Source organism: Triturus cristatus, chromosome 6 (genome assembly GCF_964204655.1).
Source record: "Triturus cristatus chromosome 6, aTriCri1.1, whole genome shotgun sequence".
NCBI classification, from domain to species: Eukaryota; Metazoa; Chordata; class Amphibia; order Caudata; family Salamandridae; genus Triturus; species Triturus cristatus.
In genome coordinates this window covers 802,858,533-802,879,497 of record NC_140589.1, presented here as the reverse complement: position 1 = coordinate 802,879,497, position 20,965 = coordinate 802,858,533, and positions in this window count along the sequence as shown.

Genomic DNA, 20,965 nt, shown 5'->3' with positions numbered 1-20,965 from the left:
GACCGGCGACTTCAACTACTGGGTCAACGACCCAGCAGGGGGACCTCACTCAGTAGAACTAACAGACCAACTCGCCGGGCTCAACCTAAGTCAGCATATTTCCACTGCCACACACATCAAAGGGCACACACTAGATCAGATGTGGTCTAGTAACCTGTCTTTAGTCAATCTAGAAGTCACCCCCTGCATATCGTCTGACCACTATTTTATAAAATTTACTATAAATATTTCTACCCCGACTAAAACAATACCACATGATCTTGGAGCACGTAGGAGCTGGAATACTATCGATAAAGGTCAGTTTCTGGAGTCACTGACCAATACTATTCCTACTGGTCAACCCTCTATTGATCAAAGCGAGAAAGCCCTCTCGGACTGGTTGATGACAGCCAGTAATAAACATGCCCCCCTCAAAAAACCATCTTGTGCACGTCTCCATGAAGCCCAGAGATGGTTTTCCCCTGAGTTAAAGAATTTAAAACTTGCTCAGAAACGAAGTGGAGAAATAAATATTCACATGACGACAAAAGCATCTACCTAGAGGCACGTGGAATTTATAAAAAGGCTAAATTGTCTACCAAGGCCGAATACTTCTCGTCCAAAATCATCAACTCCACAAAATGTTCCAAAGACATATTCTCAATTATTAATGAATTATCAAACCCAGACAAAGTAACACTAAAACCCACTCCCTCTCAATCCTTATGTGATTCTTTGAACAATTTCTTCATTGAAAAAATCAAAATCATTAAATCAAGTATCCCCAGCTGTCCGAGCCCTGCATGTCCCATAAAACCTAAGAACCCACACAGGTTGGAACAATTTCCAATAATAAATCAAGAAACCTTCAATGACCTACTGGCAAAAGTTAAGTCTAGATCTCCAAGGAATTGCTGTCCCCCCTGGATCCTAAGGGAAGAATTTACTGCTTGCCCAAGTCCAGCAGTGACCCTCCTAAATGAGTCATTACTTCAGGGTCAGGTACCGGAGACCTTTAAGGAGGCCATTATCATCCCCCTCCTAAAAAAGCCAGGAGCTGACCCAAAAACCCTAACTAATTACCGACCGATCTCACTGCTCACTTATCTAGCCAAATTGCTCGAAGCACATGTAGCCAAAAGTCTATCTGCCTTTTTGGAGCAATCTGAATACCTGGATGCAAATCAAGCAGGTTTCCGCCCAGCTCACTCCACAGAATCAGTGATATTATCTGTATTGGACACACTGAAAGAAAATGCAGACAAAGGTCTCCCCCAAGCCCTGGTACTATTGGATCTCTCCGCTGCCTTTGACACGGTCGACCATGACATCTTGATCGACCGTGTCAGGGATGCGGGCATCGAAGGAATAGCCCTCGAGTGGACCAGATCCTTCTTAACAAACCAATCACAGGAAGTACACCTTGGCGGCTTTACAACCTCCATGATTAAAAATACCTCTGGAGTCCCCCAGGGATCCTCTCCCTCCCGTCACTTTTTTAACTTATACCTTCTTCCCCTGATCCACGCATTAAAAGATAGGAATATTCAAACCTTCAACTACGCAGACGATTTCCAACTGATACTCCCTATCAATAACTCTCCGGCCTCCATCCTCGAATGTCATTCAACAATGCTGTTCATCCGTGACTGGATGAACAGCAACCAACTGAAATTAAACCCGGATAAAACAGAACTAATCCTCACGGGAGGCTCACTTGACCCCTGGAGCCCCCAATTCTGACCTAAAGAACTGGGACAACCACCGACTCCATCCAAGCATGCCAAAACCTTGGGAGTCACAGTCAGTAACGACCTCACCATGAAAACCCAAATAGGATCTGTACCTTCTACATGCTTTTTCCAACTAAGAAAAATAAAGAAAATCAGCCGGTTCTCAGCAAGCAAAATTGCAGGCAATCCTCGCCATGGTGAGCTCGCATATTGACTATGCTAACTCCTTATACTTTGGCATCCCGGCCTATCTTATCCACCGTCTCCAACTGATACAGAACCAGGCGGCCAGACTGATCCTGCAGGCAAACAAACGCCAACACGTCTCTCCCCTTCTGAGGAAACTACACTGGCTCCCTATATCACAAAGATGCGCCTTTAAGATGGGCTGCATCATCTTTAAATCTCTGAATGGCGAAAACCCCAAATGTATCAATAGCTTGACTAACAGATATATTCCAAACCGGAACCTGAGATCCACCCACATGCACCTCCTGGCAACACCCTCCTTTAAACAAAAACGATTTGGTGGATCCAGGTTCGCCACATTGGGTACTAGGTACTGGAACTCTATGCCCCTAGAGATCAGATCCTGTACAGATCTCCCGACTTTCCGCAAACTTAAAAAAACATGGCTCTTTAAACAGGCGTTCGAGTAATCACTTGAATAATCTTATTACCCATCACCTACTGAAGCAGCGCCAAGAAACCAATCCGGTGTATGTGGGCTATATAAATCAGATATAACATAACATAACATTTGTGACTACTGATGTCATTGCAATCTTCCGTGTTGCTGTGAAGAAGGAACATGCCTTTTTGATGTAGTTTTTCGACAAATGTATACAAAGGGGAATGTTAAATTAGTATCTTACTAAACAGCTACACTGAAACTTTATGTAAAATATGTCTATATATGGGTTTTACACTTTGCCAAATACACCCGGTATTCGTAGTATGTCCTAGGCAATGTCACTCATAGAATCACACAGGCACTACCTGTGCAATCATTAGGATGTCCCTTCTCCAACACTCTGCATACGTGCCTCCGTGCACAGTACTAGTTGGGGGAAGAAGTCCCCTTGGCTATTGAGGGTCGTTGGGGGCCAACTACCCCTCCTGTTACCTCCAGCAATTCCCACACAGTCAGTTTGCTAAGTGGTCTTCGGAGGCCATGCGCTCTTTCTGCAGCACTCTGCAAACATGTCTCCTGGCATGCTACTGGTTGGGCAATGAAGTTTTCTTGCATGCTAAGGGACCTCTGGGACCAAGAAGTCCTCCTGGTACTTTCTGTAGGTCCTACACAACGGGATTCCTGAGAGCTGGTCAGAGCCCTATCCACTTTCCCCAGCACTTTGCAAACACATACAACAAAGATAGAAATTCACTGAAAAACCAAAGGTTACAAGGACGTTATAGTTAGGAAATAATAAAAACCTTAGAAATTCAATTAAAAAAACAAAGGTTATAGGGACGTTATAGTTAGGCTCAGATTTCACACACACAAAACCAGAGAAATTCAGCAGTTATTGTTAGCTGAGCAAACTATAACATGTGCCCTTGCAATGTACTGCTTATGACCTCACATATTACATCAGTCATGACATGGTCAGTGACATCACTGATGATATCACTCATGACATGACTGATGACATCACCCGGTCATCAGTAGGTAGCTATAGTTAGAACCTAGGACCTGATTATGTTAGAGGCATTACGATGCTGGCAATCAGACCCACAGCTGTCGGATGCAAGACTGCTGCCTCCACCAGCATCAGAGATCCCGAGGGGGTGGCAGTCAGAGCTGCATTCTCTAATGGTAGGGGTGCCGAGCCAGGCACCGCCGTCGGGATTGCAATATCCCTTTTCTGACAGCCTTATCACGGTAGGAACACCACCATGAAAAGATTGTTGGAAAAAGGGATTGGGGCCTCAAACAAGGCCCGTCACTCATAAGCCTAGGGAAGGTGTCTCTGGCGGCACATGTAGTGCCCCCTCTGACTTGCATGCACCGTGCAGCATGGTGCATGCCACAAGGTGCACAGATGTGCAGGAGGTGCTGCACAGTGCAGGCACGGGCTGTAGCCCATTTCCAGGTCCGCAGCATGCCCCCACCAACCTACCGGCCAGTAACCCGTTGGTCGCATTGCAATACGTCCGTCAAACCACCCGCATGCTTGTCGGCGGTCTCCTGACTGCTGCAATAGTGGTCGGCAGTCTGACCGACCAGCATCATAATAATGCCCCCAGTTTCCATAGTAAAAGCGTTCCTTGTTTTGCAAATAACTTTAATGCCGTTTGACGAATCTTCACGAAATTCTAAAAGTTATGCCACTCACTTCAGCTGCTGTCTTGAACATACTGGGGTGATTAGTCAAGTGGGGTCATGAAAAAGAGGAGTCCCAAAATGCGTTATCCCCATGCAAGTTTCCATTGTGATTTTGAACACGACCATAGGCCGAATCGTTGAATGGAATTACAACAAATTTAAAAAAAGGTAGCTTTTTGTTATTTGGTGTAAATCCGTTCAGTAATTTTCAAAATATTAAAATAAAACCACATTTGTATATCTAGGGATGCAGACCTTCTGCGGATCCACCCGAGATAAATCTGTGGCTCCACACACCAAAGCAAGGCCCTGATTGGCTGGCTCAGGGATAGGTTAAAGCCACTATTTTATATATATCGGGAAATGGTCCTTGGGGCTGAAAAGGTGCATGGAACCAAAATGAGGGGGTCAAGTGAGAGCTTTCCTGACCCCATGTGTGTATTATAAATGTTGGGAAAGCATGTTTAATGGGCAGTAAATGGCCATATTTTTTTTTATGCCATGCACGTGATCCATGGATCTATCGCGGGGCTCATTGCGACCCCTGTATAAATCCACAATGGATCCACAAAAATCACCGCAAATTAAAAAAAATATATATATACTCAGACACCCACTCTGATACCCATACAGACACTCTCACATCTACTGCAACACCCAGACACTCTCATACCCAGTCACACACCCAGACAGACACTCTTACACCCACTATGATACCCAGATAGGCACTCCCACATCTACTCTGACACCCATACAGACACTCTCACACCCATTCACATCCCCTGACAGACACTCTCGCACTCACTCTGATGCCCATACAATCTCACCCCCAGTGACACACCTGGACAGACACTCTTATACCCACACTGATGCCCATACAAACACTCTCACGCACACTCACATAAAGACACTGACCTTCTCACACCCAGACAGATGTACTCACACCCATTCAGATGCTTATACAATTTCTCTCAAACTTACTCACACACACACAGACTTTGACACCCTCTCACAGACTGACAGAGACAGTCATACATCCACTCACAGACCCACACAGATACTCACACACCCACTTACAGACACATACTTACACACCTAATCACACACACACAAATTCACTTGCACACCCACTGTTACAGTGATGAACCACTCACATATCCAATAAGTGTGTATTGGATAAGTGCTTTTGGTTTGTGAATCCACAACTGATCCACAGATCTGCATGAGATGTAAGGAATTGGAATTGAAAATTCAAAAATACTGTCTTTGGTGAAAGGGTTGGCTCTCAAAAGAGCCTTTGTGTTTATGATGTGAAGGTGATAACTACACATAATACAGGATTCAGACTTTGAAGTTCTTGAAGAACACCTTGTTGCCTTTCTATGTCAACTGAACGTCATAATTTCTATACATATCCTCTATGTCAGAGCATAAATTGTTGTTATAGATCTTTGGCAAATGTTTTCCCTCACACTAAGGGAAAAGTGCCATAAATTGAGCAAAGGTATCCTTCATTAGGATTTCCAGTCCAACCCCAGTAAGTGTGCCTAGGTAATTGCCACCATAATGCCCAATCATAAGGTCTGGATGTTGACAATCCACAATGCTTTCAACCAAAGGGAACAATTGATGCCACTTTAACCCTCTTTGGCCAACCCAAGTAGTATCCACATAAGGCAAACTCAAGTACTTGTCAATGCCTTTCTTTCTAGCACACTTTGTATCCCAAAGCACAGAGCTATGACCCACAATCCACAATCACACAGGAGAATACTGGAGATCAATGAGACTGTTTTCAAAAGGAAAGACAGTTAAAATGGAGGACAGCACCTAATTAAAAAAATAATGATGGTAGCTAAAATTAGGTAGTGATTTCACAGAAAAGGAACTAGATATGTGATTGGCTCAAGAAACATGAAAAAAAGGTTATGCTATTGGGATATGCTTATATTTCAAAACAGTAAACCACTCCTGCTATAGTTGAATTTGAAGCTAGTAAGCTGCTCATAGAAAGTGTTGTGAATATTTAAGCTACTGGTACAAGAGAGTGTTCCAAAGGCGGTTGCTATGGAACCTGAGCTTAGGCAGTGTGGGGGTAAGGGATCTGAAGAGACTGTACTTTCAGACTTGAAAGTAGAGTGGTTTAGACACATTCCTTTTTTTGGAGGAGTTATTGTATAAATCAATAATATTCTATAAAGTTAAATGTAGGTGCAAACTTAAAGTAGTATAATGTTAAATGGTTGAATAGACTCCCGCATAGATTTGCAAATCCACCTCAAAGATACACGGGGGCCGCACCAAGTGTCAAGGAGGATACGCAGACTCATGGAAAAATAACCAAATTGGGCTTATTTATGGGAAACATGGAAAGGGTTAAAGAAATACTGACCATATAGAAGTGGTATATCAAAAAAGAAAGATGAAAGGAAGCCTGTAATTTGTTAACTAGAGCACCATAAGTAAGAGCACATGGTGAGGGGTAGCCATTTTACCTGCTTTTCTACTGGCAGAGGAGGGGGTTTACAGCAGTTATGAATGGATATTTCACAAGAAAACAGATGTTACCAGACATAGAAATTAAATTGAGAGAACAGCAAAGAGCTTTTACAGGTATGTTATTTAGGTTGTAGAATATAAAAGTACATTTAGAAAAAAAACTAGAGAGGGTATGTAAGCTGAAAGAAAATATGTAGCTTCTAGGAACTATACTAGAAGGGAAAATAGAAGGGTACTTAGATGAGAACATTAATTAAAAATACAGTGAACAGGAAAGGAGAAAGAGGAGCTGGCATACTGAATGAATATTAATTTCATTATGTCAGTATAAATGAATGTCCTTGAAATTAGATATTGGTGCTTGCTTATAGTATATCATTTAATTGTATGTAATTTGCATTCACCCATACAGTCAGGTAGGCACTTGCAGACCCAGTTACATTCCTACAAAAGCACTTATGCGCCCTTCACACATATAGCCAGACAGTGACTGCCACACTCTCTCGCACATAAGACCATTCACACACCCATTTACTCACCTGTACTAGTTTGCCCTTACAGTCTGGGAGGACATCCATAGAATGCAATCTGCACCACAGGTAGAGTTTTAAGAGGACTTCTTCAGCACTCTTGAGAAGGGAGAATCCTGATTGTAGTTGATCTTAGAATAATGGCCCTTGAGGGTACTGACTCTGAGAAGGAGAGAAAGGAGTAGAGAAATGACTGGGAAAAGGTTCCAGAGGAGAGAGGGGATCCCTACTGGATTTGATGTAGAAAGTAATGTCCCCTGAGGAGCTCAATGACAGACAGGCTGAGAGGTACCTGAGGCTGCAGCTTTCTCAGGTGGCTGCAGAGAAGAGAAAGGTTGAGGGTAAGAGAGCCTTGGAGGAGAAATGCATCCACTAATACACTCAAGCACACTCTGATGCATTACCTGACACACCCAGGCAAACACCAATGCAGATACTTGCACAGTCAGGCATACACCAAAGCAGACACGGACACACTCAGCCAAACATTAATGCCTCCAATTATACACCCAGGCAGACACTAATACATACACTGAGACAGCCAGGCAGACACTCATCCATACACTAACACACTCTATCACACATTAATCCGCATGCTCACACACTCAGGCAGACACTGATGCATACACTGACACAGCCAGGCATACACTAATGCATACACTAACACAGCCAGGAATGCACTGATGCACACACGGACACAACCAGACATACACCGATGCATAGACTGACACACCCAGGCATGCCCCAAAACAGACACTGAAACACACAGGCATGCACCCACTGACACACCCACTCTGACACCGAAACAGTCACTGATATATTAAAAACGCAGAGTTAGCTCTTTATTTGACCAGATGGTGGTTGTAACAAAAACTTTTTTTTATCTAGAAGGGTTTTTAAGTTTTTAAATTTTTTCTTCTTTTTTATTTTTTGAACAAAAAGCAAACAGGGTAGTAAAAAGGGTATGGATGGGAAAATGCAAAGATGCAACAGGCTTCAGTCTTCAAAAAACATTATGTGCTCACTGAAAGCAAAAGAAAAACTAACAGTGATGCTTCTTCACTGTACCCAAGAATGAACCCATAGAAGACATTTTTTAGAATGACAAGCATGTGGCCTTTCATGCAGTGAATAACCATGCCACTCAATTCTTCACAGGCAGCTTGTATTGAATTGACTGCAGCAGATGATGGTTCTCCCAAGGCTGCTGTAGAGGTCAACTGTCCTGCTTCACCTGCTTTCTTCTGCATCATCTGGTTGTAGAACCTTTCATTAATTATTTTAGGTGCTTTCATATGAAACTTGTCCCGTGTGAATACTTCTTTGCAGTGCCTTTGAATAACTGCTTGCGACAAATATTGCACTACACATATTTTGTAGTTACTTTCTTTTCTCCAGAGGTTCCACACATCACTTTTTTTCTGAAAGGTGGTGTGTCTTCCTCCTCATCCTCAACAGGTAGTGGATGCTCATTTGGGCTGACGATGTAGCTTCACGCATCGTGTAAAATCAGAGCACCACTGATTCTCGATCCTCCTTTTAGAGTTTTCACTGGAGAAGTAACTCCTTTTGGGTGTGGTTTTCCATGTGCATGGGTGGGGTCTTAATATATCCAATAAGAAGACAAGGTTTGGGTATGTTTTCAAGCAAATTCAAGAATCTGGTCCGTAAATTCGCAGATTTGCGAAACTTGTGACATGGGTAACTTTGGTAAGGTGGTTTATATTTGCTTGTAAATATGTTCACACTGATGTCATTAATGTTAATGGAGAGTTGCACTTATTTGGAGTAATTTATAAATGTTCGGTGAATCTATTGATTTGGACTCATGGATTGTTTCTGATCACATGGTTAAAAACCATAGACTAGCAGCCTGTCTATGTTTATGGACCCGTGAAAGTACTGCAGTACTTACATTTAAAAAACGTCTTATACTTTATATTAAGTACATATGTGATTGTTATGTTTTTAAACGTATATAAAGTATAATTATAAAAAAAAGTCTGCAGTACAAAATAAAAAACTAAATAAAAAATTTAAAAAAATAGTAATACACTTAGTATAAAAAATAAACCCAACAAATTAACTAAAAAAAACGAAATTATTTGAGGGACATAATACTTTAGAATTAGAATTTGAAAAACCTTTGAAATTCACTGAAAAAACAAAGGTTACAGGGATGTTATAGTTAGGCTTAGATATCACTAATACAACACTAGTGAAATTCAGTAGTTATAATTACCTGAACTAACCATATTTTACCCCCCGCAATACACTGCTTATGACCTCACCTACTACATCACTTACGACATGGTCAGTGACATCACTGATGATATCATCCACAGAACCAGTCACACATCCACTCACACACACATATACCCACTCATATACCCACTCATACACCTATACAACTGCTTACAAACCCACTCACTCACCAGTTCACTCACCTATACAGCCATTCACACAGCCACTCACCTACCCATACATCTGCTCACCCAGCCACTCACTCACCCATAAGTCTCTCAACAGATCAACTCACTCACCCTTACAACCACTCATGTACCCACTCACACACCCACACAGCAACTTATATACCTATTCATACATCTATGCAAGCACTCACACATCCACTCACATCCACTCACACATACACCTACTCACACAGCAATGCACTCACCCATACAGCCACTCAGTCGCCCATATAGCCACTCACACACCCACTCACCCACCCATACAGCTACTCACATACCCACTCACTCACCAGTACAGCCACTCACACAGCCATTCACTCATCCATACAGCTAGTCACACACCCACTTATTCACCCATACAGCTACTCACATATCAATCAATCAATCACTCAGGGGGTTTATAAAGCGTGCTACTCACCCATGAGGGTCTCAAGGAGCTAGAGGGGGGAGCAGCTCCGGATCAGTTGAAGAGCCAGGTCTTGAGGTTCTTCCTGAACCTGTGTAGGGTCGGGGAGCATCTGATGTTCACAAGGAGCTCGTTCCAGGCCTTAGATGCGATGTAAGAGAAAGCTCACCCACCTGCTCTGTTCCTGCAGATGCAGGGGACCTTTGCCAGGGCGAGGTCGGTGAAGCGGAGGCTCCTCTTGGGAACATGGAAGGAGACTCTCTCGTTGAGGTATTTGGGTCCGATGTTGATGAGGGATTTGTAGGCGTGGGTGAGGAGTTTGAAGGTGACCCTCTTCTTGACTGGGAGCCAGTGGAGGTCTTGTAGGTGTTGGGTCATGTGTGCATGACGCGGTGTCCTGAGTACGAGTCTGGCTGCAGCATTCTGGATGGTTTGGAGTTTGTGTAGAAGAGTTCTGTTAATTCCGGCAAATAGGGCGTTGCCGTAGTCCAGTCTGCTGGTAATTAGCGTGTGGGTGACGGTCCTTCTGCAGTCAGTGGGGATCCATTTGAAGGTCTTGTGGAGGATGCGCAGGCAGATGAAACTGGTGGAAGTGATTGCGTTGATCTGACGGTTCATGGAGAGGGAGGAGTCGAGGATGATGCAGAGGTTTCGTGCGTGGTCTGTAGGGGTGGGTGGATTCCCGAGGGTGGAGGGCCACCAGGTGTTGTCCCAGGCGGAGACGCAGGGTCCGAGGATGAGGACCTCGGTTTTCTCTGAGTTGAGCTTCAAGCAGCTGTCTTTCATTCCTTCATGGAAACAGAGTCTGGTGTTTTCGTGATTCTTTGTGAGTGAGAGGATGAGCTGGGTGTCGTCTGCATAGGATACTATGGTGAGCTCATGCTGTCTGAAGATGGCGGCGAGGGGGGCCATGTAGATGTTGAAGAACGTGGGGCTGAGCGATGATCCTTGGGGCACTCCGCAGTTGATATCAGTGGGTTCAGAGAGGAAGGAAGGGAGTCTGATCCTCTGGGTTCTGCCGGAGAGAAAGGATTGGATTCAGTCGAGGGCGGCTCCTTGTATTCCTGCATTGTGGAGTCTGGCTGCGAGCGTGTGATGTGAAATGGTGTCAAGAGCTGTGGAGAGGTCTAGAAGGATGAGGGCCACAGTGTGTCCCTGGTCAGGAAGCATGCAGATGTCGTCAGTGGCGGCGAGGAGGGCGGTCTCGGTGCTGTGGTTGTTGCGGAATCCAGACTGAGAGGCGTCTAGGATGGAGTTCTCTTCGATGAAGGCGGTCAGCTGGGCATTTACGAGTCTCTCCATACCATTTTATTGACCCATAGAGTCACTCACATACCCCCTCACATACTCACGTTTTAAGCATGTGTATATTTTGCTTGATGATTATTGTAATTATTTGTTCAGTGTAAAACTTTGTTTTTATGTTTATTAACCCCTTCGATGCTCATGACGGAGCGGTTCCGTCATGAGCATCAGTTGGGCTGTGCTCATGACGGAACCGCTCCGTCATGAGGACAGCCCCTGGGGGAAGCGCTGGCGCTCCCCCCCTGGGGCATCGATCGTGCCCCCACAGACGGGGATGGCAGCGGAAGAGTTTCCGCTGCCACCCCCGAGCCCCCCCACGCTTCCTGGTGACGTCAGCGCGCACAGCGCACGCCGGCGTCATCAGGAAGTGCTCTGACGCCTGGAAGCCATTTGCTTCCAGGCGTCCACAGCGAGTAGGTGAGTCTTGTGTGTTCCGGTGGGGCGGCGGGGGCCTTTCAGAGCGTATTGAGGCATCGGGGGAGAGGAAAGAGTATTTCCTCTCCCCTGATGTCTCAATACAGGGCATTCCTGCTCCACGATCGCGCACAGCATCGCGATCGTGGAGCAGGGATGCCCCACTAGACACCAGGGATGTGTTTTATTTTATTTTGGAAGCGACCCCTTGGGTAAGGGTCGCTTCCTGGGGGCCAATTATTATTATAAGACTTTTCTGCCCCCTCTGGGGGCAGATCGGTGGTTTTTTTTCGCCGTTTCTGCTCCCAGGGGGGGGGGGCAGAAAAGCCCACTAGACACCAGGGATATCATTATTTATGTAGGAAGCGACCCCTTGAGCAAGGGTCGCTTCCTTGGGGCCCTAAATTGTTTGAAGACTTTTCTGCCCCCTCTGGGGGCAGATCGGTGTCATTTGTTTTGCCGTTTCTGCTCCCAGGGGGGGCAGAAAAGCCCACTAGACACCAGGGATCTTATTATTATTGTAGGAAGCGACCCCTTGGGCAAGGGTCGCTTCCTTGGGCCCACACATTTTTTAATGACTTTTCTGCCCCCTCTGGGGGCAGATCGGTGTCCTTATTTTGCCGTTTCTGCTCCTAGGGGGGGGCAGAAAAGCCCACTAGACACCAGGGATCTTATTATTATTGTAGGAAGCGACCCCTTGGGCAAGGGTCGCTTCCTTGGGCCCCTAAATTTTTTGAAGACTTTTCTGCCCCCTCTGGGGGCAGATCGGTGTTATTTTTTTGCCGTTTCTGCTCCCAGGGGGGGCAGAAAAGGCCACTAGACACCAGGGAATTAGTTCAAATAAAAATAGAAGTGACCCCTCGCTTCCAGGGTGTAATTTGTTTTCTGGCACACAACCCGATTGACCATTTGGGTAGTGACATAGCATGTTATAATGTTTATTGTTATATTTTTTGTGAATTCCAATTGTAATGTTTTTTTTTTGTTTACTTTTTTGTTCTAGGTGAAGGCTTTTCTTCATTTCACGTTGCAGTGTTGTGACTGGTGGTTCTGCTGTTTGTGTAGTTTGGTAAGAGACTTATTTTTGTACAATGTAAATGTGTTTGATTTCTCTGCCTGTTTTGCAAATGGTGTAATAATAGCAGTATGTTTGGTTTTTGAGTGTCAAAAACTTTTTGCATTGGTGCTCGATGTGTATTTTGTTGTCTTGTGAGTAATTTGTTTTTTTTTCTTCTTTCTAGTTTGATATCTTTGGTTTTTGCTGTGTCACTGCAGAGTTGGTTTCTGGTGAGTGCAGCTGTCTCTTGTAATTGGATTGTATAGTTTTTGAGTACATTGATCTTTGTGATAAAGGTACACATTTCTTTACTTACTTTGTTTGCACATTGTTGGTTGTTGTTGACTTGTTTGTGCAGTCTTCTATCTTAGTAAGTATAATGGCTAGCCGCAGGATGACTGCTCAGCAGGTTGTTGGTTTGCTGTTTGAGTCTTCCTCTGATATTGGTTCAGAGACTGACTGCATCTGAGGGAGAGGAGGCAGGGGACGATTCTGGCAGTGAGTTGTCTCTCCGTATGGAGTCATCGGATGATGAAGATACTCTTAGTGCGGATGAAGTGCCTGTGTTAGAGGAGGAGACTGATGTGCCGATAGTGCGGCAAGAGGCATCTGGGCTGCAGCCTGGGGCTGCAAGACTTCCCGTTGGTGTAGTGCGGCAAGAGGCATCTGGGCTGCAGGCTGGGGCTGCAAGTCTTCCCGTTGAAAGTGATGACCTCTGGGTTGCCCCTGGCATGGTGCAGCCGGAATTTCCAGAGTTTACTGGTGTTCCAGGGTCTAGAGTGAATACTGAGAACTTTTTGCCTGTAAAATTTTTTCAGTTGTTTATGGACGATGTGTTTTTGGCAGAGATTGTTGAGCAGACTAATTTGTATGCCGAACAGTTTTTGAGGGACAACAGTGCCAGTCTTAAGCCACACTCTAGAGCTACCCGGTGGACTCCCACAAATGTTGAAGAGATGAAGAAGTTCTTGGGTTTAACTTTTTTGATGGGCTTGCTAAGGAAGCCATCATTGGCTTCATATTGGTCTAGCAGTCCCTTGATGGCAACGTCTATTTTTCCGGCAGTCATGACTCGTGACAGGTATTTGCTTCTGCTTCGGATGATGCACTTTGTTGATAATGGTTTAGCGTTGCCACGAGATCACCCTGATTGTGACCGTCTTTTTAAGATTAGGCCTGTCCTTGATCACTTTGTTGATCAATTTTCTGAGATTTATGCCCCTGGTAGAGAAATTGCAGTGGATGAGTCTTTGGTGTTATTCAAGGGCCGCTTGGTTTTTAGGCAATACATTCCTAGTAAGAGGGCACGCTATGGAATAAAGCTGTATATGCTGTGTGACAGTAGGACTGGATATGTCTCTAATTTCAGGGTGTACACCGGTAAGGAATCTAGGTTTAACCTCCCTGGTTGTCCGTCCACTTTTGGAGTGACTGAGAAAATTGTTTGGGAACTTGGTAGAGGATTTTTTAACAAAGGCCACCATTTATATGTAGATAACTTCTACACTGGTGTGCGGTTGTTCAGGGAATTGGCCAAAGTGGACACTTTTGCTTGTGGCACAATCCGCTGTAACCGTAAAGGTTTTCTGAAAGAACTTGTTTGTCAAAAGCTTGTGCGGGGACAGTGCAGTGCGTTGCGTTGCCAGGAGCTTCTTGCTGTGAAGTTTACAGACAGGAGAGATGTCTACATGCTGACTTCCATCCATGATGAAAGCACTGCACCTGTGACTGTTTGGGGTCAGGTCGCTGAAGCGCGCAAACCTGTGTGCATTTTAGACTATAATAGGCACATGGGTGGTGTTGACAGAGTAGATCAGAGGTTGGAACCTTACACTGCTCTTCGTAAGGCTTACATTTGGTACAAGAAGTTGGCTATCCATCTTTTCCACTTGGCAATGTTTAATGCTTTTGTTGTTTTCCAGGATTCTTGCCCTGAGTCAAAGATGACTTTTGCTAAGTTTCAGGAGTCTGTAATAGGCAGCCTTGTTATAGTGGAACAGGCAAGTGTTCCTAGAGTTGGACTGGTGGAGGATGTTGCTAGATTGAAAGAACGCCACTTTCCAGATCACATTCCTCCCACACCCGCAAAAGATTTTCCCAGTCGGAGATGTAGAGTCTGTTGGCGAAGAGGTTTGCGGAAGGAGAGTCGTATGTACTGCCCCGATTGTCCCTCTCATCCTGCACTGTGTCTCTCTGCTTGTTTCAGAGTGTACCACACGCGTAAAAATTTCTGGGAACATTCATGAGTGGTAAAGTGAACTGCCTGGTCTGTATTCTTTGGAAAATATGATTCTGTTTGAAGGTTGGTGTTAGTGCAATGTGTTTAGTTGCTGATTTTCTGTTAGAAGATTTGTATCTATTTGCAATTTGTTTGTGTTTTTATTTTTTTCTAAAAAAATCCAAAATGTGATGGCGGTGTGTGTAGGCTTGCGCTTGGCTGTTGGTGTGTGTGGACTGGCACTTGGTTGGTGGTGTGCGTGGAATGGTGCTTGGCTGACGGTGTGCGTGGACTGGCGGTGTGCATGGACTGGCGGTGTGCGTGGACTGGTGCGTGGCTGGTGGTGTGCGTGGAATGGTGCTTGGCTGGCGGTGTGCGTGGAATGGTGCTTGGCTGGCGGTGTGCGTGGAATGGTGCTTGGCTGGCGGTGTGCGTGGACTGGTACTTGGCTGGCGGTGTGTGTGGACTGGTGGTGTGTGCGGGCTGGTGTTTGGCTGGTGGTGTCCGTGGACTGGAGCTTGGCTGGTGGTGTCCGTGGACTGGAGCTTGTCTGGTGGTGTGCGTGGACTGGAGCTTGGCTGGCGGTGTGCGTGGAATGGTGCTTGGCTGGCGGTGTGCGTGGACTGGTACTTGGCTGGCGGTGTGCGTGGACTGGTGGTGTGTGCGGACTGGTGCTTGGCTGGTGGTGTCCGTGGACTGGAGCTTGGCTGGCGGTGTAGGTGGATTGGCGATTGGCTGCCGGTGTGCCTGGACTGGCGATTGGATGGCGGTGTGCCTGGACTGGCGCTTGGCTAGCGGTGTGCGTGGACTGGCATTTGGCTAGCGGTGTGTGTCGACTGGTGCTTGGCTGGCTGTGTGTGAGTAGTGACTTTCTGCTGGTCACTACACACACTGCTAGCTGAGTGCCACTCTACGCAATCCTTCAGCCTGTGTAGTTGCTGTGTCTGGATTGTGGGCATGTGAAAGTGATGGGCCCTTGAATGGCGCTGTGTGCTGGTGTGAGTTTTGTTATGTGATGGGCCCGCGGCTGGCGGTGTGAATGGTTTTGTATGTCTCACACGTATGAAAGGTGTATGAATGGCCTGTAAAGAGGTTGGTGCCTTGTCGTGGCTTTACAGCTCACGAGCTGTGAGTCAATGGTTCAGTTTCTCGCCCTTTCAATTATTACCAGTGCATTTCATGTTTTGTGAAATCACTTGCTAATACAATTTTATCTACTGAACCATCACTCACCCTCGTGCCAAATCCAACCAGTATGTGTGTGTGCTTGCGGGTTAGATGGCTGTGCAGTAATATTTGTCTTTCTGAAGCAGGGTGTACCTTGTCCCTTTTTGGTGATTTTTGTACTGTGTTGCTTTTGTACCTGGTGGTGCGAATGGTCTTGTTTGTATCACGTATGAAAGGTGTGTGAATGGCCTGTAAAGTGGTTGGTGCCTTGACGTGGCTTTACAGCTCACGAGCTGCGAGTCATTGGTTTGGTTTTTTGTGAATTTAATTATTGACAGTGCATTTCATTTTTGTGAAATCTCTTGTTAATAAAATTTAATACACTGAACCATGACTCGCCCTCGTGCCAAATCCAACCAGTATGTGTGTGTGTTTGAGGAATAGCTGGTTGTGCAGGAATCTTTGTCTTTAGTTTCTCTGCCAAGGTACACTTTCCATGTAAGAATAACCCACCAACTGTAGATATTGTCGAAAACCCTTGGGAGTTCATGGTGATGTCTCTCTAGTGAATTGAAAAATATTTTTTATCCCCATTGTCCTGTAAACCTCAAACTGTCTGCCACATTTTCTTTGCAGTATTATTCCTAAATTCTCACGCTGTAGTAACAATAGTTAATCTGGTTTTGCAAGAGGGGTTACTTTGGTTTTTTGCCCAGGGCTCGGCGGGCATCTAGGGAAACCTTCCAAACCCATGCATTTCTGAAAACTAGACACCCGGCGGCTTCCAGGGAGGTATGGCTTGCATGGATCCCCCAACGTTTCCTTACCCAGAATCCCCTGCAAACCTCAATTTTTGCTCAAAAAATCACTTTTTTCACACAGTTTGGGGTGGGAAAGTAGTGGCATCACCGGGCTCACACAAATTTACCACCACCCAGCGTTCCCCCAGGTCTCCTGGTAAAAATGGTGCCTCACTTGTGTGGGAGGCCCAAGTACCCGCGGCAGGCAAGGGCCCAAAACGTAGTGAGGCGACATCAAAATGGCCTATCGCCAAACCACCTGGTTTTGCAAGGGGGGTCACTTTGGTTTTTGGCCCGGTGCGCGGCGGCCATCTAGGGAAACCTACCAAACCCATGCATTTCTGAAAACTAGACACCCGGTGGCTTCCAGGGAGGTATGGCTTGCGTGGATCCCCCAACGTTTCCTTACCCAGAATCCCCTGCAAACCTCAATTTTTGCTCAAAAAATCACTTTTTTCACACATTTTGGGGTGGGAAAGTAGTGGCATCACCGGGCTCACACAAATTTACCACCACCCAGCGTTCCCCCAGGTCTCCCGGTAAAAATGGTGCCTCACTTGTGTGGGAGGCCCAAGTACCCGCGGCAGGCAAGGGCCCAAAACGTAGTGAGGCGACATCAAAATGGCCTATTGCCAAACCACCTGGTTTTGCAAGGGGGGTCACTTTGGTTTTTGGCCCGGTGCGCGGCGGCCATCTAGGGAAACCTACCAAAGCCACGCATTTCTGAAAACTAGACACCCAGTGGCTTCCAGGGAGGTATGGCTTGCGTGGATCCCCCAACGTTTCCTTACCCAGAATCCCCTGCAAACCTCAATTTTTGCTCAAAAAATCACTTTTTTCACACATTTTGGGGTGGGAAAGTAGTGGCATCACCGGGCTCACACAAATTTACCACCACCCAGCGTTCCCCCAGGTCTCCCGGTAAAAATGGTGCCTCACTTGTGTGGGAGGCCCAAGTACCCGCGGCAGGCAAGGGCCCAAAACGTAGTGAGGCGACATCAAAATGGCCTATCGCAAAACCACCTGGTTTTGCAAGGGGGGTCACTTTGGTTTTTGGCCCGGTGCGCGGCGGCCATCTAGGGAAACCTACCAAACCCACGCATTTCTGAAAACTAGACACCCGGCGGCTTCCAGGGAGGTATGGCTTGCGTGGATCCCCCAACGTTTCCTTACCCAGAATCCCCTGCAAACCTCAATTTTTGCTCAAAAAATCACTTTTTTCACACATTTTGGGGTGGGAAAGTAGTGGCATCACCGGGCTCACACAAATTTACCACCACCCAGCGTTCCCCCAGGTCTCCCGGTAAAAATGGTGCCTCACTTGTGTGGGAGGCCCAAGTACCCGCGGCAGGCAAGGGCCCAAAACGTAGTGAGGCAACATCAAAATGGCCTATCGCCAAACCACCTGGTTTTGCAAGGGGGGTCACTTTGGTTTTTGGCCCGGTGCGCGGCGGCCATCTAGGGAACCCTACCAAACCCATGCATTTCTGAAAACTAGACACCCGGCGGCTTCCAGGGAGGTATGGCTTGCATGGATCCCCCAACGTTTCCTTACCCAGAATCCCCTGCAAACCTCAATTTTTGCTCAAAAAATCACTTTTTTCACACATTTTGGGGTGGGAAAGTAGTGGCATCACCGGGCTCACACAAATTTACCACCACCCAGCGTTCCCCCAGGTCTCCCGGTAAAAATGGTGCCTCACTTGTGTGGGAGGCCCAAGTACCCGCGGCAGGCAAGGGCCCAAAACGTAGTGAGGCGACATCAAAATGGCCTATCGCCAAACCACCTGGTTTTGCAAGGGGGGTCACTTTGGTTTTTGGCCCGGTGCGCGGCGGCCATCTAGGGAACCCTACCAAACCCACGCATTTCTGAAAACTAGACACCCGGCGGCTTCCAGGGAGGTATGGCTTGCGTGGATCCCCCAACGTTTCCTTACCCAGAATCCCCTGCAAACCTCAATATTTGCTCAAAAAATCACTTTTTTCACACATTTTGGGGTGGCAAAGTAGTGGCATCACCGGGCTCACACAAATTTACCACCACCCAGCGTTCCCCCAGGTCTCCCGGTAAAAATGGTGCCTCACTTGTGTGGGAGGCCCAAGTACCCGCGGCAGGCAAGGGCCCAAAACGTAGTGAGGCGACATCAAAATGGCCTATCGCCAAACCACCTGGTTTTGCAAGGGGGGTCACTTTGGTTTTTGGCCCGGTGCGCGGCGGCCATCTAGGGAACCCTACCAAACCCACGCATTTCTGAAAACTAGACACCTGGCGGCTTCCAGGGAGGTATGGCTTGCGTGGATCCCCCAACGTTTCCTTACCCAGAATCCCCTGCAAACCTCAATTTTTGCTCAAAAAATCTCTTTTTTCACACATTTTGGGGTGGGAAAGTAGTGGCATCACCGGGCTCACACAAATTTACCACCACCCAGCGTTCCCCCAGGTCTCCCGGTAAAAATGGTGCCTCACTTGTGTGGGAGGCCCAAGTACCCGCGGCAGGCAAGGGCCCAAAACGTAGTGAGGCGACATCAAAATGGCCTATCGCCAAACCACCTGGTTTTGCAAGGGGGGTCACTTTGGTTTTTGGCCCGGTGCGCGGTGGCCATCAAGGGAAACCTACCAAACCCACGCATTTCTGAAAACTAGACACCCGGCGGCTTCCAGGGAGGTATGGCTTGCGTGGATCCCCCAACGTTTCCTTACCCAGAATCCCCTGCAAACCTCAATTTTTGCTCAAAAAATCACTTTTTTCACACATTTTGGGGTGGGAAAGTAGTGGCATCACCGGGCTCACACAAATTTACCACCACCCAGCGTTCCCCCAGGTCTCCCGGTAAAAATGGTGCCTCACTTGTGTGGGAGGCCCAAGTACCCGCGGCAGGCAAGGGCCCAAAACGTAGTGAGGCGACATCAAAATGGCCTATTGCCAAACCACCTGGTTTTGCAAGGGGGGTCACTTTGGTTTTTGGCCCGGTGCGCGGCGGCCATCTAGGGAAACCTACCAAAGCCACGCATTTCTGAAAACTAGACACCCAGTGGCTTCCAGGGAGGTATGGCTTGCGTGGATCCCCCAACGTTTCCTTACCCAGAATCCCCTGCAAACCTCAATTTTTGCTCAAAAAATCACTTTTTTCACACATTTTGGGGTGGGAAAGTAGTGGCATCACCGGGCTCACACAAATTTACCACCACCCAGCGTTCCCCCAGGTCTCCCGGTAAAAATGGTGCCTCACTTGTGTGGGAGGCCCAAGTACCCGCGGCAGGCAAGGGCCCAAAACGTAGTGAGGCGACATCAAAATGGCCTATCGCAAAACCACCTGGTTTTGCAAGGGGGGTCACTTTGGTTTTTGGCCCGGTGCGCGGCGGCCATCTAGGGAAACCTACCAAACCCACGCATTTCTGAAAACTAGACACCCGGCGGCTTCCAGGGAGGCATTTCTGAAAACTAGACACCCGGCGGCTTCCAGGGAGGTATGGCTTGCGTGGATCCCCCAACGTTTCCTTACCCAGAATCCCCTGCAAACCTCAATTTTTGCTCAAAAAATCACTTTTTTCACACATTTTGGGGTGGGAAAGTAGTGGCATCACCGGGCTCACACAAATTTACCACCACCCAGCGTTCCCCCAGGTCTCCCGGTAAAAATGGTGCCTCACTTGTGTGGGAGGCCCAAGTACCCGCGGCAGGCAAGGGCCCAAAACGTAGTGAGGCAACATCAAAATGGCCTATCGCCAAACCACCTGGTTTTGCAAGGGGGGTCACTTTGGTTTTTGGCCCGGTGCGCGGCGGCCATCTAGGGAACCCTACCAAACCCATGCATTTCTGAAAACTAGACACCCGGCGGCTTCCAGGGAGGTATGGCTTGCATGGATCCCCCAACGTTTCCTTACCCAGAATCCCCTGCAAACCTCAATTTTTGCTCAAAAAATCACTTTTTTCACACATTTTGGGGTGGGAAAGTAGTGGCATCACCGGGCTCACACAAATTTACCACCACCCAGCGTTCCCCCAGGTCTCCCGGTAAAAATGGTGCCTCACTTGTGTGGGAGGCCCAAGTACCC